Here is a 23290-nt window from a genome sequence, read left to right on the forward strand (position 1 = left end):
AAAAATTAAAAACAAATTGAAATAAATTAATCTAACTGTTGATGGTATAACTTAATCTAACTATATCAAGTTGATGGTATAACTACATAAAGGATTTAAGTAACTGTAATTTGATTATACTTCCAAAGGACAAAAAAAACCCACAAAGAAATCTTAAACTGCATTAAATGGGTAATATTCTTATTTTATATATATGGTTACACACACATATATACATATACCAACATATAAGTATCTATTAGGTAAAGCAAATAAGTAATTATGGTTATGTTATTAGGAACTAAGATTTTCAAAGTGAGAGAAAAGAGATTCACATATAAAAATAAGTAAATATCTTTCTATCTTTAATTTAAATTAGAAATACCAAGCAATGACGTGGATGGAACTAGAGTGTATTATGCTAAGTGAGATATCAGTCAGAGAAAGACAACTATCATATGATTTCAATCATTTGTGGAATTTAAGAAACAAAACTGATGAACATAGGGGAAGGGAAGGAAAAAATAAAATAAGATAAAAACAGAGAGGGAGGCAAACCATAAGAGGTTCTTAACTATAGGGAGTAAACTGAGGGTTGCTGGAGGGGACGTAAGTGGGGGGGGGTGGGGTAACTAATTGGGTGATGATTAAGGAGGGCACTGAATTGAATGAGTACTGGGTGTTATATAAAACTGATGAATCACTAAATTCTACTCCCGAAACTAATAATACACTGAATGTTAACTAAATCTAAAAATAGTTTAAAAAAGATTAAGTACTGTTAAAAAGCTAAAAAAATAAATTAGAACTACCAGTATGATCTTAGAATTTATTTTCCTCTTTTTTAAAACAGTCATATTTTCTAGTCTGTTAACTGAGGCTTGGGAGTAATTACAACCCAGTAACAATAAACACTCTAAGTGCCCAGATTGTGGTCTCTAAAACCACTCACTAAAAGGAATCGGGTTTCTTTAGTGAAATAGCCAATTTAAGTTATGGAGATGGAAATATACAAGATCAATCTGGGATATCCTGTCATACTAGAAAATAAAAAAGTATCAGAGATAACAGAATCATGTTGAAAGGACACAGGAGTCAACTGGCTCCCCCTGGCCAATGACAGGATAATTTGAGCACCAAAAAGAATTGCAGCTGTAATGCACTGAAACATACGGCACTCACAGTAGGCACTCAACAAATGCTTATTTAATGAATAAATTAATTTAGCATTGTAAGTATTAATAAGATATTGTTGATGGTGTAATTACAACATTGACTTAGTGGCTCCTCCATAAGGACACATGGTATAAATTTCTCATCTTGAATACTAGGAAAAGTTAACTTTTTTCTGGAACACTTTTATGTCATGCATAGTATGTTCCTCTCTCTCTTGGCCTCTGTGAAGTGCGGAACAAAATGTGTAGCTCACTTACAGCAACTGTGCAATGTTAGGTATCTCTGGCTTATTTTATTACTCTCTATTTTCCCTTTGTCCTGATTTCCTTACCTCTTATTTTTCATCCCACTACATGTTTTATATTAAAAGAAGGGAAAGAGACAGTTGGAGTAATAGGGATGTTTCTACCCAATGTGAGCAAATATATTATTCAAAGTACCTCAGTCTCAGGTTAACCACTAAAAGAGATAAAACAGAACCACATACAAATGCATAAAAAATGTATTAATCAAACCACCACCAACAACAGCATTGTACTAGATGTTCACTAAGATTCCTTCTGGTCCCAAAATCGTCTGAGGTATTAGCTCTCCATTAACTATGTTAATACAGGCAGCAGATACACAGATAATTATAAACAGCAGGGAATATAAAATGCATTTTTAATTGCCTTTGAATGCATTGTGTTATGTTCTGGTAGCAGATTTATAAACATCCTGAATATGGGTCACTTAACACTAAGAGTATAACTCATTTCTATTCCTGAACATGCACTACTCTTCAAAAGGGCAGCAGGCAGGGCAGAGGGTATTCAACCTCCCCCAAGGAGCACCTGCCACATAGATCCTCATATAGGAGATGGCTCACAGTTGTAAATACTTTCTAAGAGAGCATGAGTATGAGATTAGGATGGGAAAGTATTGCATATATAGGAACAGATGTTTGGTCAGGGTTAAGTCACAGAATGGTGGAGCAAGAAGCAACCGCAGATATAAAGTCCAATCTCTTCATTTTATGGGTGAGGAAATAGCCCTCAGAGGTTGAGAGGCTCAGGATCACCTAGTGGTAGGAAGACATTCTAGGTCTCTCAAGTTCAGTACTCTTTCTATACTACTTTAAAGACCTTTAAAGGAAGTTGTGGTTGACCTGTCACACATTTGGGACAGCTGGGCGAGGCATGGATTTGGGGAAGCAGGCAGGGTCACAGGGGTAAGAACTCTAGGGCTGTTGTTAGAAGGATGTGGAGGAGGTCCAAGAGAGAAAAGGAACACAGTGGAAAGAGAAAGATATTCTCTTGGGAGAATATAAATTTTGGAAGAACTTGTATGTTTTCTCCCCAACAATGTAAAGAAGATTGAATTAATCTGCTTCTCAGAACCTCAGATTTGCCTTGTAAAAGGGGGAGAGATGATAAATTTCTTTTTGAAGCTTCTGAAGTTCCTCCAATTAAGTTTTCCACATGGTTTCTGAGTGATCATTCCAAAAGGACCCTGGGGCAGGGCTTGTATGGAAATCCTGATTCACTGGAGGAAAGGTCAGGGAGAGATGGCTGCTACAAACACATCTCTCTTAGGGGATTTTAAAAGCAGAATGGAATCACAGGGTGTCCCTTGGCAAGGGTGGGACGTGGTCAGGGAGTGAGGAAGGGGAGTGGACTTGATTCACTCCCTTAGTCTGGTGTGGATCTCAGAGAAAGCAGAGCTTTGGAATCGTTGGGATTTGTATACATTCTTGAACTATACCACCATTCTTTCCTAATTCCTGTGTCCCAGAGCCTCTCTCCTCCTGTGCTTCTCAGCCCACACTTAGTAATCTTTCCAAAATCTGGAGAACATTTTTGCTCAACATTATAGAAGATAATACTGAACCTTTAGTTTCATACTACTTATAATTTTTCTTCCAAATCTGATTTCTCCCTTTACTATATAGTGTTTAAACTTAACTGGCTACTTGATAGAATTATACTGATTCAGACTGGCTACTAGATTGGGTCCCCCACAGGATACAGGAAACAGTGTTGTAAGTAGTAAGTTTACTATAAACATAGGTCAACTGAATACTGGGCACATCCCAGGGCCCTCAGGCCAATTCAACCCTCCATCCCAGTACTTGGGAGTTTGATTTCACTTCACATATCCTAGAACCATTGGCAGTAATAAGTGGCACTGAAATGAACAAAGCTGAGGCTGAATTTAAGTCTCAACTACATCACTTTCTAACTGTGGTGCCTTAGGTTAGTCACTTCTCCAATTCTTAGCTGCCTCCTCAATGAAATGAAGATACTATCTACACCTCATAGGTTTTGCTGATGATTAAATCATATGATGTATAGGATGTATGCAAATATAACTGATACATACTAGATCATCAATAAATAGTGGTTTATTTCATTTCCATGATACAGAAGGGTCATTTGTACAGGAGACTTGAGGGTGCATAACTGAGGTTACTCTTGTTTCTCTAAATATCCTAACAGAATTCCAAGTTCTGAATCATTAATCTTCTAACATTATGAGTAATGATCTTTATACTATATTTACAATCAGATTTTGTAAAAAAAAATAATGAATTATATATCCCCAGTGGTAGAGGCCATCTGCATTAATTCAATAAATACTGATTGATCAATTATTATGCAACAGTCACTCTTCTAAGAGCTAAGGTTGCAGCAGGGAACAAGCCAAAGTGTCCTTGCTCTAGCACCTAGCATGGTGCCTGGTACATAGTAGGCGATCAATATATATTTGTTGAAGTGGACCCAGAGACATTTACAAAACATCACAGAGCATAGGAGTCCTAGATTTCTAGGAACAATCCTAAGGACTGTCTAGATACTCCTATAACTCAGGAGAAGCAGGAGGTTTAATTTATGAAGGGCTAGACCACCCCTCTCTGACTACAGTGGGAGCATCTCCTGCTTTTAGAACCCTGCCCTGATGTGTTTTTCTGACTCTCTCTATGCTCTCAGTATAAGCTGGCACAACCACACAAACTGAGCAGTGAATAATTACTGCCTTATAGACAGATCTTAGAGACTCCTTACAGATGGATCCTAGAGACCTGTTAATATTCCAACACTATTGCCAGGGAGTGGAGCTGGGAATTAAACCAAAAAAAACACAAAAAACAACATACTAAAACCCTTACCAACTTCTCAGAGTTGCATTGTTACCTAAAAGCACTTAGGTACTATTATGCAAATTATACATGCATGATTTCCATAAAAACCAGTCACAAATGTCAATTGATGCTCATTAATATGCAATAAAATTCTCATTTGAAAACTATTAAGAGCCAAGAATGAATTCCACTTGGCTGCCCTCCTTTAATGAGAACTGCTGTGAAGTGCTCTATGCTATTATTCTTCAACAAAACAGTAAGGTGTCATAAAAAATCAAGCTTCAGAAGGTAACAGAAGGACCTGAGAATGATCATTTGACATTTCAGAGGCTAGTTTTGGATAGCTCAAGTTTTATGCTGCTACAGCTAAGACCTCTCCATTTGGCTTCTCAGAACATAGGCTGAGTGAACTCTAGGTTACTACCTCGCAAACAGAGCCGTGGTGATACTGAGCACTCCTTTAAAGGACATTTGTGAGGGTGCCACACAGCTGGAAAAAGGTAAACAAAACTTTGTTTCTGAGGTTCAATCAGTTTGGGAGACTGAATGTTCTCCTCCTCAAAAGAAGTAGAGATCCAAGGCCTTTGGAATTACTGGGGCTCTTCTCTGAAAACCCTCCTGGTCAGAATTTTTATGAGTGAACTTTCATGCTGTGTCTTTAAATTCCTTCAGTTAGACACTGATTTTCTCTAAACTGTTGTTTAGTGTTGCTGCGTAACCCAGTATACTTGTATGAGAGCAATTCCGGCTCTGTGAGGATAAAGAGATGGAAAATATAAGCCATCAAACTAGACTGTCCCTTCTGCAGCCACTTCCTTAACAAACTGTCCTAAAGTTGGCTTGGAAGCAGGGGGTAGAGAATGGGCTTTTTTAGGTATAGTTTAACACAGTGGTTCTCAAACTTCAGTGTACATCAGAATCATCTAGAGAGCTCCTTAAAAAACAGATTGCTGGCCCCCATCTCCAGAGTTTCTGACTTAGTTGGTCCTGAGAATTTGCATTTCTAGTAAATTCGCAGGTGATGCTGCAGCTGCTGGTGTGGAAATCATACCATGAGAATCGTAGTCCAACTAAAGGAAATACAGGGCTTTCATAAAAGTTTAAATCACACAAACCCTTGAAGTAACCTGTAATTTGTTACTTCAAGCTGCTGTGATGAGGCTCATGTACACATTTATAGATCAAGTCATTTGACTTGTTCACTAGAAATTAATCTCAGAGAAGTACTATTAAGAAATTAGACACTTAAAACAGCACTCATTTTTTTCATTCTTTGAACGATTCTTAAATATTTTTTTGGACATGAGATACTGATGAAAGCTACAGACCCTCTCCTGAGAAACATACAAATATGTAATATTTTACATGTAAAATCATAGGCAGCCCATCAACCACCCCCATAAACCTCAATCATCCCAAGTGAAGAGGCTCATTTCAAACTACAACTCAGCTGAAGCCAGGGATAAAAGAAAGTTTTTGTTTGTTTTTATTGAAGTATAGTTGACAAACAATGTTACATTAGTTTCATGCATACAACATAGTGATTCCACAACTCTATATTCTATGCTCACCACAAGTGTAGCTACAACATTATTACAATACCATTGACTATATACTCTCTATGCAATACCTTTCATTCCCATGATTTCCATAACTGGAAACCTGCACCTCCCACTCCCCATCACCCATTTTGCCTGTCTTCCTACCCACCATCCCTACCCACCCACCCCCCTCAGGTGGTTTCTGTCTTGGTGAGTCTGTTTCTGCTTTTTTTATTTGTTCATTTGTTTTGTTTTAAGTGAAATCGTATGGTATTTGTCTTTCTCTGACTTATTTCACTTAGCAGAATGCCCTCTAGCTCCCTTCATGTTATCACGAATGGCAAGATTCCATTCTTTTCATGGCTGAGTAATATTCCATTGTATAAATATATACATGCACATCTTTTTAATCCATTTATCTATCGATGGACACTTAAGTTGCTTCCATATCTTGGCTATTGTAAATAATTCTGCAATAAACACAGAGGTGCATATATCTTTCTGAATGGGTGTTTTCATTTTCTTTGGGTAAGTACCCAGTAGAGGTATTACTGGATCATATGGTATGTTTATTTATTTTTTTAAAGATTTTATTTATTTTTAATTTTTTGAGGAAACCCTATGCTGTTTTCCACAGTGGTTTCACCAACTTACATTCCCACCAACAGTGCATGAGGGTTCCCTTTTCTCCACGTCCTCACCAATACATGTCATTTCTCATCTTTTTGATACGAGCCATTTTGACTGGTGTGAGGTGATATCTAATTCTAGTTTTCATTTGCAGTTTCCCTGATGATAAGCGATGCTGAGCATCTTTTCATGTGTCTGTTGGTTCTCTATATGTCTTCTTTGGAAAACGTCTAATAAGATCCTCTGCCCATGTTTAAATTGGATTTCTTTTTTTTTTTTTTTTTTTTTGGTGTTGAGAGAAAAGTTTTTAATTAAGTTTTTCCTTATATTATTCTCATAAATCAAATATTTCTTTGTGGCTACCCACAAATAAAGTGTGGTTCACTAAGATATTAAAGGCTATGACAAACTCGGTCAGCAATTAAAATATTTTTTTTAAAGATTTTATTTATTTATTTGACAGAGAGAGACACAGCGAGAGAGGGAATACAAGCAGGGGGAGTGGGAGAGGGAGAAGCAGGCTTCCTGCTGAGCAGAGAGCCCGATGCGGGGCTCGATCCCAGGACCCTGGGATCATGACCTGAGCCGAAGGCAGATGCTTAACGACTGAGCCACCCAGGCGCCCCAGCAATTAAAATATTTTAATAATCATTTTTAATATGTTTATTCTTTAATACAATAATTTTTCTCATTTAATTAGAATATTATTTTTATTAACATAATTATTGATATAAATGAGTTAAATATCTATTATGTTAGTATTTGTTTTATTTTTCCAGCTTGTTCTATGTTCCTTTTATTGTATTCTTTAACTCTCATTTTCCCATCCATTAGCTTTTTAAAAAAACAGCTCTATTGAGCTACAAATTCCATATAATAAACCGCCAATATTTAAAAGTGTCAATTTGATAACTTTTGACATGTATATACATCTGTAAAACCATTCTTGCATTTAAAATAATGAACAGGTAGTAAAAGTCCCAATTTTGTTCCTTAAAAACAAAGTTGTTTTGGCTATTCTAAATACTGCATATCTCCACATGAATTTTAGAATGAGGTTATCAATTTCTATAAGAAGGGTATCTGGGATTTTGATTAGGATTGCATTATATCTATAGATGAACTCAGGGAAAATCAACATCTTAACAATATTGAGCCTTCTACCCCTTGTCTTAGTCAGCTTAACTGGTACAACAAAATACCATAGACTGGGTGGATTATAAACAACAGAAATTTAGATGCAGAATCTAGTTACAATGTAGCTGTAAAGTGCTGCCTTGTCTTTGCCCCCTGCTCAAAATAAAGCTGTTACCTTTCTAGCCCTGTCCACCATGGTGCTTAGCAGCCAGGGATGCATGGTCTCAGACATGTTTACCAAGTAAAACACTGACTTGAGGGGCGCCTGGGTGGCTCAGTCATTAAGCATCTGCCTTCGGCTCAGGTCATGATCCCAGGGTCCTGGGATCGAGCCCCGCATCGGGCTCCCTGCTCAGTGGGGAGTCTACTTTTCCCTCTCCCACTCCCCCTGCTGTGTTCCCTCTCTCGCTGTGTCTCTCTCTGTCAAATAAATAAATAAAATCTTTAAAAAAAATTAAAAAAAATAAACACTGACTTGATGAATAAAAAAAAAGAAAACAACAGAAATTTATTTCTCATGATCTTGGCTGAAGTCCAAGATCATGGTACAAGCATGGTTGAATTCTAGTGATAGCCCTTTTCCAGTTTACAGATGGCTGACTTGTATCCTCACATGATGGGAAGAGAGTTACCTAGCTCTCTGGCCTCTTCTTATAAGGGCACTAATCCCATTTATATGGGCTCCATCCTCATGACCTAATTATCTTCCAAAGGCCCTGCCTCCAAATATCATCACATTGAGGACTAGATTTCAACAAATGAATTTGAGGGGACATAAATATTCAATTCATATCATCTGTGAACAAGGTGTATGTCTCCATTTACTTAGGTTTTCTTTCTCTCAGAAGGGTTTTGTAGTTTTCAACGTATAGCTCTTGCATAATTTTAATCAGATTTATCCCCTAAGTATTTCACATTTTTTAGATTATAAATTTTTTTTACTTTCAATTGTGATTGTTTAACACCATATATCTCCACAATTAATATCTGTATACTGATATTGTATTTTGCAACCATGCTGAACTTATTTAATAGTTCTAGTAGCTCTTTTGTAAATTCCATTGATTTTTCTATATAGATGATCAGGTCACATGCAAATAAAGGTAGTTTTACTTCTTTCTTTCCAAACTTTTCATTTATTAATTTTTTTTTTTTTACCTTATTGTACTGGCTAGGACCTCCAAGACAATGCTGAATAGAATGAGTAAGAGAAGTCATCTTTCTCTTGTTCTTGATCTTAGGGAGAAAGTATTTGGTCTTTTATCATTAAATATAATGCTAGATGCAAGTTTTCCATAGATTCCCTTTATGAGGTTAAGGAGGTTCTTTTATTTGTTTGTTTATTTATGGAGATAGAAGTTTATTGCAAGGGAGTAGAGGCAGGACGCAAAGGAGACTGTCTGCCATGAGGCAGTCGGAGTGGGAGCTCTAATTAAGGGGGAGACTGAGGAGGATATGGGAACATATGGAATCTTCCTGTACCTGGTTGTAAGTATCCCATTGGTCAGCTAGGCTTATGGATATTTTGAGGTGGGTTGCCTAATGAGCCTGTTTGTATTCAGCCCAGTGGTCACTGTGGGCTTTTTACTTAGGTTTCCATTGCTCAAACCTGTTGCCTAAAAGTAGCCTCTACATTCCCCTTTGACAGATCAACAACAAATCTTTGGCATTTGGGCGAAGGTCTCATCTTCAGCAGTTGCTTCATGCTGGACAGGGGGCATGCTGTCCCTACTTAAACTTGTCAGTCCCTCAGGGGTTCTGTGCAGTTATAGACCAGAGCATGGTATTATATTAACATGCTGACAGGCAGGGGCGCCTGGGTGGCTCAGTCGTTAAGCGTCTGCCTTCGGCTCGGTCATGATCCCAGGGTCCTGGGATCGAGCCCCACATCGGGCTCTCTGCTCAGCGGGGAGCCTGCTTCTCCCTCTCCCATTCCCCCTGCTTGTGTTCCCTCTCTCGCTGTGTTTCTGTCAAATAAATAAATAAAATCTTTAAAAAAAACAAAACAAAACATGCTGACAGGCAATGTGAATGAAATTCCCTGATGGCCAGGTCCATGGGATTTAGGGGGAGGGGACCCTCTGATGGTATGGGCTGGGATCCTTGTTGAATCATAAGTTGTATATAGGATTGTTGGATTCACTCAGATGGGTAGGAATGTATTTTGCCTGTAGATCAAGATGGTGGCTGGATCTGCAGGAACAAAGGAAAAAAGTGGGTGGGGGGGGAGGCTGAAAGAAGCAAGGTGGCTGAGAGTCAGCCAGTGTCAGGAAAGGGTCCCAACTGAGTCCATAATGTGTGTGGATTCACCCTGGATGAGCTTCCACTGCCAACTGCTGCACACGTTGAGAATGGAGACCTCAGGGGGATGGAGTAGGAGAGGAGAGGAAAGGGTCCTTTGCCTTCACAGGCATGGGCAGTCTGACCTGTTCACCCTCAAACCTTTAGACCACATGGGGAGCTGCCCTGGCTAGAGATCTTCAGTTGTCTGAGGAGTACTAGGGTTAGACCTCTGAAGGGCTGAAAAGAGAAAGGAGAGAGAGGGAAGGATCCCTCAGAAGGGCAAGAGGGGAAATCCCTCACTCTTCCAGGCAAGGGCAGTCCCGCTGGTTCCCCCCTGGGGTTTTGTATCCTCACCAAGGTATAACCTCTGCCAGAGGCTGTCATTTTCCCAAGGAGTACTGGAGTCAGTCCACTGAGGGAAAGTCCCAAGAAATTCCCAGAGAATTCAAGGAAAGTCCTAGCTGGCAGAGGGTCCCCGTATGGGATCCACCCAATGTGGGGGGACCCGAAGGGGTGAAGACTGGTGGTGTGGGTTGTGAAAGAATTCACCCAAGGCAGAACAAAGGGGACAGAAGTTTACTGAAAACACTGCAAAGAAGCACTGGGCAGGACAGCAAAGGAGAGACTGTCTGCAAGGAAGTTCTCTTCCTAGTTTGCTGAGACTTTCTTTAATAGATGTAGGCTTTCACATTCTCTAATATTTCTTGAATGAACTTTGGTAGTTTTTCTCTTTCAAGGAATCTGTTCATTTTATCTAAGTTGATAGAATTATTCGGATAACGTTTTTGTAATATCTGTAGAATTTATAGTGATGTCACCTCTTTAATTCATAACATTAGTAAATTGTGTCTGCTCTCTTTTCATCCTATCAATCTGGCTAGAGGCTTATTGATTTTATTGATAGTAACAATCAATCAACATTTGCTTTCATTGATCTCTACTGGTTTTTTGTTATCTATTTTATTGATTTCTGCTCTGATATTTATTACTTTCTTGTGCTTACTTTGGGTCTCATTTGCTCTTTTTGTTTTAGTTTCTTAGGATGGAAGCTGAGAATATTAATTTGAGACTTTTCTTCTTACAAACCCTCAAGTACTATAAATTTTCAGCTAAGTACTACTTTTGATCATTTCCAATTTCCCTTTTGATTTCTTCTTTGACTCATGAGCTATTTTGAAGTGTATTATTTAGTTTCCAAATATTTGATGATTTCTGTTATTGATTTCTTAACTAATTCTATTGTGATCAAGAACATACTTTTATGACTTGAATCCTTTTAAATGTACTGAGAATTGTTGTATGGCCTAGAATATGGTCCATCTAAATATTCCGTGTGCACTTGAAAGGAATGAACATTTCGTTGTTGAGAGGAATAGTGCTCTATAAAGATCAATGAGGTCAAGATGATTCTGTTGGCTTCTTCTTCCATATCTTTAATTATTTTCTGTCTTCTTGTTATATCCATTACTGAGAAAAAGTCAATGAAATTTTGAACTAGAGGGGTGCCTGGGTGGTTCAGTTGGTTATGCATCCAACTCTTGATTTGGGCTCAGGTCATGATCTCAGGGTGGTGCGATGGAGCCCCGAGGGCAGCTCTGCTGAGCACGGAGCCTGCTGGAGATTCTCTCTCTTCTTCTCCCTCTTCCCCTCCCCATGCTCACACTCTAAGTAAATAAATACATAAAATTAAAAAAAAAAAAAAAGAAAATTTTGGACTACAACTATGAATTTGTCAATTGCTCTTTGAAGTCATACCATTTCTACTTCATGTATTTTGAAGCTCTGTTGTTAGGTGCATAAATGTTTAATATTGTTATGTCTTCTCGATGAATTGACTACCTTATCATTATGAAATGATTTTATCTATAGTAATATTCTTTGCACTGCAATCTATATTTTGATTAGTGTGTTAGCATGGTAAATCTTTTCCATCCTTTAATCTATTGGTGTCATAATATATGAAGTGTGTTTCTTGTACATAGTATATTGGTGGCTTTGCTTTTTTTAAAATCCTATCTTTTTTTTAAATCCTCAACCGTTAGTTAAGGTGTTGAGATCATTTACATCTAAAGTAGTTATTGGTATATTTAAGTTAAATATATTATGTTGCTGTTGTTTTTTATTTATCTCATCTCTTCCTTGTCCCCTTTTTCCTCCTTTTCTGACTTCTCATAGGTGAACTGAATATTTTTATGTTTCCATTTTATCTCTTTATTGGCTTATTAGCTATGTGTCCTTGTTTTATTTTCTTTGTGATTGTTTTTGTGTTTACAGATACATCTTAATTTGTCATAGTCTATCTTCAGATGATACCATATCATTTCACATGTAGTATAACAATATACTTCCATATCTCCATTCTTAGCCTTTGTGCTCATTGTCATGTTTTTTTAAGCATCTGCTTTCTGTTTGGCTTGTTTATCTCTTGGTCTGTGCTACTTATAAACTGGTGAACAACTTGGAAGGAAAATTGCTCAGATTATTGGGCTAATTCTCTGTCTCTTCTTTCCATAATCCGGTCTCTCTCATCAGGCTGTAGAATGTTCTGCTCAGGTTTTCTGACTCTTAGCAGCTGCTTTTTGCTTGGGTTCTTAGCTCCTCCTCACCTGCTACTTAGTAAAAAGTAAATGTCTCAAGGAAAAAGCAATCTAGTATGTGGGACACTCACTGAGTTTCTCTTCTTTATGAGGTCTCAGCTCTCAAGGTCTGGTTGCCTTAGTAGCTCTTTTACAAACTCAACTAAATTTTAAAAATCTAGCTTTTCAGGGTGCCTGGGGGGCTCAGTCAGTTAAGCGTCCGACTTCATTTTGGCTCAGGTCATGATCTCAGGGTCGTGAGATTGAGCCCTGTGCCGGGCTCCACACTCAGCAGGAATCTGCTTGTCCCTCTCCCTCTAATCCTCCTCCCCCAACTTGCTCTCTCTCTCACTCTCTTTCTATCTCTAAAATAAATAAATAAAACATCTTTAAAAATGTCAAAAAAATAAAATAAAATCTAGCTTTTCTAGATGTCCTCTACGGGAGCAGCAGTCTACTACCAGATAATCCATCACAGCCAGATGCTTAATGCCTTGTAATATGTTTAACCTTAAAATCTTTTTTACTGACAAGACCCAACTGTTTAAAGATAATCTTTACAGACACAAATGATAGTGCAAACAGTATAACTACCCTTACTATTAACTATGAGACCAATTAAGATACATTACAGAATTCTTAGGTTATAAAAGACAAACCTATTACAGGGACTGGTTTTACTATCATTATTACTGGTCAGTGTGTATTTGAAAATTAAAAGTTTCTATAAAAGTATGTATTAACACAAAGGCTAATGCTTATTCTACAGGTTTATACATGTTCAAGCTAAAGTTAAAATTTCTCCTAAGAAATTCATTGCAATAACTTTTATTCTGGTTTTCTTTTCTTTAGTTTTCAGTCTAGGGCATAGAAATCCATTTCAAAGCTATTGAGTAAAAGTTGCAGCATGTGTTATGGGCGCCAATAGCAAAATGTCTGCCACAAAACTTCATCATTTCTTTCCCCCTATTTAGCTAACGTTTGCATTCTGAACACAGACTCACAGCTGGGTTTCTAATAAGAACTAGAGATCACAAATTTCTATAAAGTGTCTATAAGCTCATGGGCCCTGGTCACACAGCAGCCTTTATCTGAGGGTTTTAAAATCTCATTTACTTCTTACTATTTGGTTAGTTTGCATTTTGTATTTCACTTGTTTATACTCACCAGCTTCCCTTCGTGCTTCTCTGCTATTTTTCTCCAGTCCTGGTGTGGTGGGAATCCCACTCATCTCTGGTCTGGTGGACCAGATTACAGTTTTACATCCAAACAAGAGCAAAACTAAAAATGAAAGCCAAGTAGTGCTGGGAAGTTCACTCCTAAAACGTTTGTTAAAATCATTTGTTTAAAAATGTTCGCATCTGTTGCTTGGCACTGATCCTTAAGCTCCAAGACCCCTACCTTCTTAACTAATTATCCTCATGTCAAGTAATCAGTTGTAGTAGATTGCCTATATACTCATAAAACTCCCCACACCCAAATCCCTCAAAATAGAGGGGAAACAACTGGGATAGAATCTAAGAACTTTTCTCAATTCCACTATTAAAGAAAAGGCATAAAGAAATAAAGAAAAGGTATAAAAGGGAACATAACAGATATGGTGTTGTGAGAAAGCCTTGTAACAGCCTATTTTCTCTAACCCCCCCCCCCCCAACTGATCACACTGCTCCTGCCCCAGACGAAGACTATGTATAATCCACAGTAAGGAATAAATGAGCAAGAGGAACTGTAAACAGTCTGGCCAACCAGAAGCAATAGAGATACAATGCAACCAAGACACTGCAGACCCCGTTTCCCACTGAGTTAATATAATCCACACTTGGCAAGGAGGAGTTCTCACTGCAGGGCTCTCCTGCCTAAAGACACAGGCTCCCTGGGAGAAAGGCGGTGGGAGAGGGGAGAGGAAGACAAAAGAAGAGAGGGAAACAATTGCTATAGGGGAGACTGACAGTGAGAAGTAAAATTGTGTGCATTCCCTTTGACCCAGAAATGCCAGTTTGGGGAATCTTCCTATGAAAATGGAAACCAAGTGTAAGGATGAACGTAAGATGTTTACTGTGCCATAATTTGTGTAAAAAAAAAAAAGCTGGAGTGAAAACTGGAATATCTATCAATACAGAAATAACAGGAAAAATTATGGAACTTCTACAAAGAAATATTAAGTAGCTATTAAAAATAAGAAATTGGATCAATTAAATTTACATATGTAGAATAATGTACATAACAAATAAAATGAAACAAATAACAGAGTAAATGGTATTATATGATCTCATTTACATATGAAATAGAAAATAACTACATATTTGTTTGAACATAGAAAAGGAGTGAAGGGGGGGTGCCTGGGTGGCTCAGTTGGTTAAGCGACTGCCTTCGGCTCAGGTCATGATCCTGGAGTCCCGGGATTGAGTCCCGCATCGGGCTCCCTGCTCGGCGGGGAGTCTGCTTCTCCCTCTGACCCTCCTCCCTCTCATGCTCTCTGTCTCTCATTCTCTCTGTCTCAGATAAATAAATAAAATCTTTAAAAAAAAAAAGAAAAGGAGTGAAGGAATTCACACTTAACTTTTAATAGTGGTTTTGTCAGGAAGATGGAGGGGGAGAGGAGGTGGAGATTAGTAACATTTTCTTTATAGACTACTGTCTTACTAGACTTGTTACAATGAGTGTGTACTGCTTTTATAATTTAAAAATGTAATAAATTTAAAATATAAAAAGGATTTATTGACTTTATAATTACAAGTAATGCCAGACCCCAGAGTTCAGTGGGGTGTGTAGTTCTCTGGCGTTTGCTTTAAATTGATTCTGGTGGGTAGAGGTAAATAGTAACTTCTGCTCTCTGAGAGAGGCCTCACCTTGTGTCCCCCAACAACAGCCAATTAAAGCACAGACTTGATGGTACCCCTGGAGAAAGCCGGTGGCTGTGAAATGAAAACTATAGGTACCTCTCCAAAGCCTCAGCCACAGAGCTTCCCAAGGGGCTGCCTGAGCCAGTGAGCAGCCAGCAGAGGCATGGATGAGAATAGAACAGTCTTTTGTCTGGAAAAATCCCACTACTCCAACTCCTGACAACTTTTCTTGGCTCCTGTTCCATACTTCAGAGATGAGATGCACAAGTCTGGCCCAGCCTCCACAGGGATAAACATTAAACTCTGTGGGAAAGATGCTGCTGCCCAGTTTTGAAGTCTGTGTTAGCACTTCGGTGGAAGATTCTTTGAGGACCACTGGAAGTTGGTTGTGGGCCTTCCAATTGTTACCCACAGGATAGAATTAAGTCCCTGGAGGAGTGATACTTGGCTCAGTATTTGCATTTAATTTCATGCTGATAGAAGCTTCCAGATCTTTTGAGGGGTAATAGATATATGATATTCAATAATAAAGAAAATAATGTGCAGAAGCTAGCAGCCTGTGAAGAATTAACTTTTTCGATCACTCATTCATCTTTCAACATCTTTTCTCTTCTTGTACAATCCTACTGTCCTCCACCCATGCCTCTTCTTCTGCCTACTTAACCTCTTTAATAGATTTTTTATTCAATGTTTTCCCAATTATCATAGAAATGCTAGAGTGATCATGGAAAATATGGTTACATTTTTTTAAAAAGTAATCATGTATAATCCTACTGCTGACAATATTTTGGAATAGTTTCTTTTTGTCTTTATACTTACTTTTTCTTTTTAATTATTTAAATTCAATTTAGTTAATATATACTATATTATTAGTTTCAGGGTTAGAATTTAATGATTCATCAGTTGCATATAACACCCCATGCTCATTATATCCTTATGCCCTCCTTAATGCCCATCACCCACTTACCCCATCCCCCCGTCCACCTCCCCTCCAGCAACCGTTTGTTTCCTAGAGTTCAGCCTCTCTTATGGTTTGCCTCCCTCTCTATTTTCATCTTATTTTATTTTTCCTTCCTTTTTAAAGCAGGTCTGTGTTTGTGTAGCTTCACAAGTATAGATGAATATCTCACGTATATACCTAATATTACAAAAAAATATGAGAGAATATGTGGAAGTGGAAAAGAGGTTTGGCCAGCACGTTGCTGTTGTTATCTGCACAGTTGTGGTGTGGCTATGTGTTCTGGTGTGTCAAGCTGGTATTCATATTCCTCAGACTAACTGTGACAGCAGCCTTTATATCTCAGCCCTGCTTTTCTCCTAACGTCTGCCTCGGAAGTCAGCAATATTTGCGTATAAAGATCCCCTTGGGTAGTTATTTGATCTTCTTTCATCCCAGTTTTTCACTTGCAGATAATTGGGTACCTAGGATCCCAGCAGGCCACTATTCTCTTCCCTTCCCTGTCTCTTGATAGTACCGTTTCTGCTCCCTCTTTATTGGATCTTCTGGGTTTATCCTAACAGTATCCAAAAGCAGGCAGGCATCATCACCAGCCTGGGCACAATTAGAGAATCATCAAAATGCCCATTTGGAAAAGACACTCAATTAAGCATGCATTCTGTTCAACATGTTCAGAGTAAATACTACAGCTAATGGGGCCTTTGGGAGGCTCTACTTCATGCAGAAAACCAGGAATATATCAGATTAGAGGCAAGAAGGACCTTGTTGGCCTGGAGTCTTGCTTGACCAATACTTTAGACCCTTACCACACCATCAGTCCAGGCCACATCTGCAGGCCCTTATCATTTCCCTAGTTAAGACATCTGATTCTGTCTTCTCTCTCAAGGTCTCCCCAGTTACCCTCGCAGAATCAGGATGGACAGCTGGCAGTGCCAACTGATGTCTGACATTCCAGCATAGACAGATGGCAGTGGGAAAGCCCAGAGCACTCTTTCCTGGGTGTTCCCATTGTCACTCTGGAACAGGTGCCCATGGCAGCAAGAGAGCAATTTCAACCAACAAAACCCCGGGCAGAACCTTGAAGTTTCTCTAAGAGGCCCTCCCATGCTCTTCCTTGTCCTCATACCAAGAAATCACTTCTCTCCGTCAGAACGCCAGAACTTTCTGCTAATCTCTATCTATGCAAAGCTCCTCACTGCAGCACTGAAAACTGAATTCCTCAGAGCTATGCTTCTACAGTGACCTCTCCCTTATCACAAACATCATAAAGTACAGAGGCTGATAGGCTTAGCACCCCTATCTCCCTCCCTATTTTCATGATGAGCTAAAAAGGAAACATCCTGGGGGCACTTTTGAATAGGAACTTGCAATATGAAGGGAGAACACAGGTGGAAGGGGGCCAGGCAGTTCAGCCTATAGGCTATCAATCTGCATGACCTCTGCCTTCTACTGCCAGTTGCCTGTCTGGTCACTGCCCAGTAGCCCGGTCAAAGCAGGCCTGAGTTCTGCAGTGATGATCTGACAGCCTCACTGCTGGGTCCTCTGTTGCCTGGCAACCCACATCTGAAGTACACTGACCCAGATTTGGGTTCAGGTATTAAAGGGGTACTCAGACCCTCTCAACACCGCCCCCCTCCGCCCCAAGAGGCAAAGTGGCCATGGAGAAGAGCAGAGGATGCAGCATACAGCCTATGAATATAATTTGACTTGGCACATTCTGACTATATGTGGGGCAAGAAGGTAGTTGGTGATACCTGTTTCTGGTCAATCCTAGGAGTATATTGAATGAATCTACCCTCCCTGTCATTTACCTCCTTTAGAATAGACTGCACATCTCTAGATTGGACTGGACACAGCAAAATGTTCTGGAAGCGCCTCGGACATAAACAGACCTCAAGGCCTTGCTTGGGTTGGACACACCTCCCAGGAATTGCTCAAATTTTGACCCAGTCTCTGGTCAAAAGTTACACGGTTCCCTACAACAAACAGACTAAAGTCCACACTCTTGTGTTCTCAACAAGCTGGCCTATAGCTCTCCTGCTTTATCTCCGATTGCAAACCTGCCCTGGCCTGACCCTCCCCACCTCTTCACCTCACTCAAGCCACACCAGCACTCTGGCTCTGACTCGCACACCAAGCACTGGCTCAAGTTACTCTCTTCCAGGGAATGAATGCTCTTCCACACTACAGCTGCCAGTCAAAGCACCACACCTCCTCCTGAGCTCTACTCAAAAGACTCTTCTTCCTTGGAGGAAAATAACAATCCCTCCTGAAATAGCTAGTTCTCTGCTCTCCACCTGGAAACCCTGGCTAGCCTCCACGCCTTCCCCACAGTTTCATAACAGGTGTGATAATTATAGCACTCAGTATAGCTGTCATATATAAGCCCTGTCTACATCAGTGTCAAAGGGACTATGTCTTTTATAGGCTGGTTCCTTCATGCTTCTATCTGGAATGAATGCATCCCACCTTCATTAATTCTTCCTCACTCTAACAGGTTCTTTCACACAATCCCCTCTGGATTCCACCTTTAGCAGTGCTCTATTAACAATAGAAATGGATTTTTTCAATCCATTTTCCTCAACACACACCATCTTTCTCTTGATCCAGACACTACTAATGCCCATTTTTCTGTGTGCTTATCCTCCCCCACCGCTGCAAAGCAGGGTACGCTGCAAGGTGGGGTTCAATAACATGGGATATTCTCTGGCTGTATCATCTATCTCTGCCTGAGTACCTCATGATTATGACAAGTGCCTCAGAAATACACCTTGAGAAGTCTAGATGGAAACCAATGCCCCATGGAAACACATAAATATTTTACCAGGCTCTGAACAAGACTCTTGCTCATAAATATTTAAACTCCTTGATAGCATAATGTTCAGTGGCTAATTAGAGTCAACTTGTCCTGGGGTGGGGAGCTGAGAGGAGGAAGGGAATACAACAATACAATACAACAGCAATGGCAGCAGGCATTCTACAGAGCCCCTTTGAAGGATCTAAAAACACTGAAAACGCTCCTGAGGTCTCCGCAGTTTGCACAGACATTCATTTTCCAAGTGCGCTCCCTCTGGAGTTGGAGGTAGGTCAGTGCCCAGTGGAGCTGTCTAGGGAAGGCACTCGCTGGGCTGCTGGCAGCCTGCTACTGCAGTCACAGCCCCCTTAACCCTGCCAAACGTCTCTCAGCACTGGCGGCACGAAGAAGATTTTCAAATAAAGTACACAGGACTCAAAATGAGGCAGACCCTGTAAGAATGATCATGGCAGCTTTGCTTAAAATAGCCCCAAACTGGAAACAACCCAAGTGCCCATCAGTAAGAGAATGGATAAGCATATGGTATAGATAGTAATATGAAGGAATATTATCTTGGAATAAAAAGAAATGAACAACTGATATACTTAATAACATGGATGAATCTTAAAACGTCATGTTGAGCAAAAAGAAGTCAAATGTAAAAGTCCATCAGTGTGAATGCATTTATATGGATGTTTAAGAATGCAAAATGAATCTATGATGATACGGATTATAACAAAGTTTGCTTATGGATGGTGGGGATGACCAGAAAGGGGCATGAGGGAAATTTCTGGGATTGAATTTTTTTTATATCTTGTTTGGAATGTGGATTTGTCAAAACTGGTGGAGCTCCTAGCATAGGATTCAGCTTTGCAATGCTGTGAGGGGGGTGCCTGGGTGGCTCAGTTGGTTAAGCGTTTGCCTTCGGCTCAGGTCATGATCCCAGGATCCTGCTCAGTGGGGAGACTGCTTCTCCCTCTCCTCTCCATTCGTGCTGTCACTATCTCTGTCTCTCTCTCTCAAATAAATAAATAAAATCTTTTAAAAAAGAAGCACTGTGAGGATAAAAGAGGCCACTGATCTCCAGGATCATCATTTACCCATAAAGTATTGATTGACCTGAATTACCTAAAAGGACTTCTAGTATTTTACCAAGGGTTCTGCAACCTTTATGGGAGTTAATGCCTTGTTTGTGTCATTTAATTATCTAATTAATTCAACATTTATTAATTGCTTATAATATGCCAAACAGGAACATAGCCATGAACACAACAAAAAAATTCTTGTCCTTATGGAGCTGATATTTAAGTGGGGGGATATTGGACATTAACAAAGAAACAGTTATACTATATAATGCCAGGCAATGATAAAGCAATGAAGAAATAAAGCAGGGTCAGAGGGCGGGGAGTGACAAAGGCCTGATTTGGATCAGGTGGTCAGGGAAGGCCTGATCAAGGAGGTCACATCTGAAAAGAGACCTGAATGAATTGAGGACAGAAGCAGTGCAAGTATCTGAAGGAAGAGTGTCCTGGCAGAAGGAAGAACAAGAGAGGGGAGAGTAACAGAATATGGTCAAACAGGTCAGATTGCATAAGGCTTTGAAAGGTAAACCCTGGAAGAGAGTTGGATTTTATTCAAAGTGTGAAAGGAACCATTAGAGAGTGTTAAGCAGGGAAGTAATATAATCCAACTGATGTTTTAAGAATGGGGAAAAGGAGGAAATTAAGAGATTTGCCTAATTCTTAGGGAAAAGTCAGAATAAGATCCAGATTTTTTTCCCCTTCAAAATCTTAATATCCTTCACACATCTATTTCTTTTTTTTTTTTTAAGATTTTATTTACTTATTTTAGAGAGAGAGAGAGTGCACAAGTGGGGAGGGGCAGAGGGAGAGGGAGAAGGAGAGAGACTCTCAAGCAGACTCCTTGCTGAGCAAGGAGCCCAACTTGGGGCTCGATCTCATGACCCTGAGATCATGACCTGAGCTGAAACCAAGAGTCAGACACTTCACTGACTGCACCACCCACGCGCCCCCACACATCTATTTCTTAACCACCTTCTGATTCAAGTTCTGTCTGGGACCAGATCACATATTTCTGGATTTCAAACTCTGATTTTCATTAACAAGTTTATATCTTAAGATAGTTATAAGTTTATAAACAGTGAGGTAGGTAATTTTTCTGTATGTTGGAAATTTTTTCATAATAAATTGTTGGAGATAAGAAAAAGAGAGGTAGGGATTTGCATCCTTTATTGGGCAAAATTAATCAGCAACTAAATATGAATGTTATAATTCTCAACACCTTTCTGCAAAATAAAGGTTCTGATTTTTAACTAAATATGGAACATTCCTTCCAACTTTCAAATCCAACTTCTCTGCCCAAGTCAGTCCATGTTCCACTGTCTCTGTGGCAAGTCAGAGCCTTGGTGCTTCTTTCTTCTCTTCCCCACTGCCCCTAATGATTCTGAAAACCTACAAGGGAGTGCAATTAAATGTGAATTTGTGGGGTGGGAAGGTAGACTCCTTCAACCCCACCTGGAAATGCCCTTATGTTCAGACAACACAAAAGGAAATATTAAAATCCTCAACAGGAAACAAATTGTAAGCATCTATTGTCCTCCCCAGAGAATCTCTTTCCTTCAATCATTATTTTCCCACTCTTTTGAGAGCCTTCTAGGCTGGAAGTCTGTGGCTTCATCCCATTCACCCCTTAGATCCCCCTAGGCCACAACTCTGCTTTCACTAGACTTGATGTTCTCTATCCCCAGGCTACCATAACTCTGCCTCTGACCAGGCTCTGACGTTATTGAGGAAGAGGGGGAAGCTAAAAGCTGGTGGTAGAAGAGAAGGGGAAATACTGGGAGCACTCCAGAGACAATGGTGGCCCTGAGGTAGAATTAGGCTGCCAAAATGGAGACCAGAGTGCCCCCCACCCCCACACTTCCACAACTGTAACTCAAGTAAAGCCTGCCAACCCATTTTATTCTACAGACTCAAACGGACTTGCTGCTACCTAGCTTGCAGAAAGGCCTTCTGTGCTGAATATCGCCACTGATGGAGAAAAATTAATTTTCCTTTGCAGGCCCTGCTGCCTAACACAACTATTCAACAATTTTCCCAGCCTTTAACCCCTCCCCGAAAATCTTTCGCTTTCACCTAGGGATGCAATAATTTAATGTTATCCTCTATATCCTGGCTTAAAGGACTCTACCAAGAAAGACATTTCATTACAGGTTAGGATATAATTTGCCTGCTGTTCATGCATGCTTGTACCTAGAAAACCAACAAAGGAAAGAGTAAGCGCATGCCATGACCTCTCCCCCCACAGATGGCTACTCTGAAATGTTAACAAAACTCAACTTTCAAAACAAGGTTGATCTTCGGCAGTAGCACGCGTATACTTAGATATACACCATTCAAACATCGAGTTCTAACTAGTGGCCTCTAGGTAAGTTGGAAACGGGTGCTTGCTGGGGTACAAGGATGCTGCAGTTCCCGGGCGGTTCTCCTCTGCCCAGAACAAGGCAGTTTGACAGGCAATGAAACTTTCTCTGTTCGGGACCTCACACTCGCGGTGAGGGAGCCCATCCTCCCGACCAGCCACCCTGCACCCTGGGGTGGACGTGCCCCTGCAAAGCGGATTTGGGGACAAGCTCGGTGTGGAGGCTGTGGAAAACTGCTCCGGGCTCTCTCAATTTCAGCAGTCTGTCTGTCGCTCATTGAACAGAACAGCCACAGCCCCCGCCGCCCACCGAGTACCAGTACCCTCCCCTCTCCTCTCAGGAAATTGCCAGCGGCACTCCCGGTGAGCGATCCCGGGCTCGCCTCCCGCTCCGAAGATAGTTTCTTAACCGTTTCCGAAGAAACCGCCCAGATTCTGGAAGGGAGAGAAAGCCGTGCCCCCTTTCCACTTTCCGCATGTAAGTGTTTGATGTTTTGTGGATACATAGTGTCCACAGAGAGGTCCTACAAAATCCCGAATTTGGGATCCTCGAGGGCGCGCTGCTCACCTCACCAGGTCTCCGACCGCCGAGAAGCGCCAAGCCCGCATCTGGCGGCGGGACGCCCGCGGTCCCCAGGTCTCTCGCGGGTTCGCGGGGCTGGAAAGGCCCGGGAGGGAGGGGGCCAGGGCCAGGGCCAGGGCCAGGGCAGACGGCCGCGCCCATCGCCGCGCCGGGGGCCGGGCGTGGAGGCGGCGGGACGGCGGCGCCGGCCTCTGCGGTCTGCGCGGGGCGCGCGCTGCCCTCCCCGGC

General features: G+C 40.5%; 1 protein-coding gene and 1 non-coding gene across 3 annotated transcripts in view; one reads left to right on the plus strand and one right to left on the minus strand.

The window, feature by feature from the left end:
* GPR156 (G protein-coupled receptor 156) overlaps positions 1 to 23290 on the minus strand; it is an 86200-nt gene extending 62910 nt beyond the window's left edge. For both annotated transcript variants that reach the window (XM_064595592.1, XM_045902950.3), the window contains exon 1: positions 23048 to 23290. The gene's annotated coding sequence lies outside the window, so the exon portion shown is untranslated. The remainder of the gene's footprint in view (positions 1 to 23047) is intronic.
* LOC123835042 (small nucleolar RNA SNORA63) lies at positions 7686 to 7816 on the plus strand. Its single transcript, XR_006788602.1, has one exon. It is a non-coding gene; the product is annotated as a small nucleolar RNA SNORA63 (small nucleolar RNA).

This window comes from Mirounga angustirostris, unplaced genomic scaffold (assembly GCF_029215605.1).
Source record: "Mirounga angustirostris isolate CCGP_5_RB_7025 unplaced genomic scaffold, mMirAng1.0.hap1 SCAF_1, whole genome shotgun sequence".
Taxonomy (NCBI): domain Eukaryota; kingdom Metazoa; phylum Chordata; class Mammalia; order Carnivora; family Phocidae; genus Mirounga; species Mirounga angustirostris.